Consider the following 1,218-nt stretch of genomic DNA (forward strand, 5'->3'; position numbering starts at 1 on the left):
ACCATAACATTTTTCCAGTGTAATGTATCTTTCTTGATTAGCTCTTGTAGTTCTTTATCAATTGTTTGACTTGTTTTCAATCTTATTTGCAACTCAACACAAGACCTCAAGTTAGTAATGTGTTCAATACTTTTTTCATGTTGTTTAAGCTTATCACCAAGATGTTTCCAGTCTCTAGATCCTTCACTTGCTAACTGACTTCTAGCATGCATTGTTTTAAACAGCTTACAACAGAAACAAAACACTTTATCCAACTCCTTTGAGTACACTAACCATTTTCTATCATGAGTCTCCCCATTTGGTAATGTTCGAAGATAAAAATGTGAAGAAAAATGTCTGCATTGTTCATCAATAGGGAATTTGTGATTATTTTCTCTTATAGGACCATTTTCTAAAAGTAAATCCCTCATTTTTAGATCAAGATTATCCCAGACTCTTGGATCATAAATGTTCAAATTAGTTTCATTTTCATTTTCATTTGTGTTCTCATTTTCATTATGTTCTTCAACTAAATTTGGTACTTCACGGTTCAAATTAGTTTCAATTTCATTTTCATTTTCGTTCTCCTTTTCATTTATGTCATTTTCATTATGTTCTTCAGCTAAATTTGGTGCCTCACTATTTTTAAGGAAATATTTATTTAAAGATCCTCTTAGGTTTTGAGCAATTTCTTCTTCCTTTTTCTTTTTTTGTCTTTTGAGATTTCCAGAAAGTTGCTTTTTAGAAAACATTTTAAAAAATTTATCATAAATAAACACACAAGCAATCAAGAACAATAAAAGTAAAACTAATTAAATGAAGACAAAGAAAGAACAATAAAACCTGTATTTTGGGTCCTGTATGCTGTGCTCTGGTGTTGGTGCTCTCAATTTCGGAGAGAATAATCAGCTTCCAACTCAAAGTATAGCTTTGTTCCTTCCTTCCACACTTAGTTCCAGAGAGAATTAGAAATAAAAATCGATTTCAAGCCAAACTGCAGACAGAGAGGTTTTGCTTCTTGGGAAAACAATAAGGACGTTGACTTTGTTTTCTTCTAGATCTGTTGGCATCCTTTTTGTATTATTGTTTTACAATACCAAGTAAAACTCTTAACTAATATCACATATGCCCTTCAACTTTTAGTTTTTATTTTTTTTTTTTTGCATATGCATATATATATATGGACTAAAAAAATTTTGTGTGCCCCAATCAATTGTGGGCCCCGGGCGATGGCCCTAG

The sequence above is a fragment of the Prunus dulcis genome, chromosome 4 (genome assembly GCF_902201215.1).
Source record: "Prunus dulcis chromosome 4, ALMONDv2, whole genome shotgun sequence".
NCBI classification, from domain to species: domain Eukaryota; kingdom Viridiplantae; phylum Streptophyta; class Magnoliopsida; order Rosales; family Rosaceae; genus Prunus; species Prunus dulcis.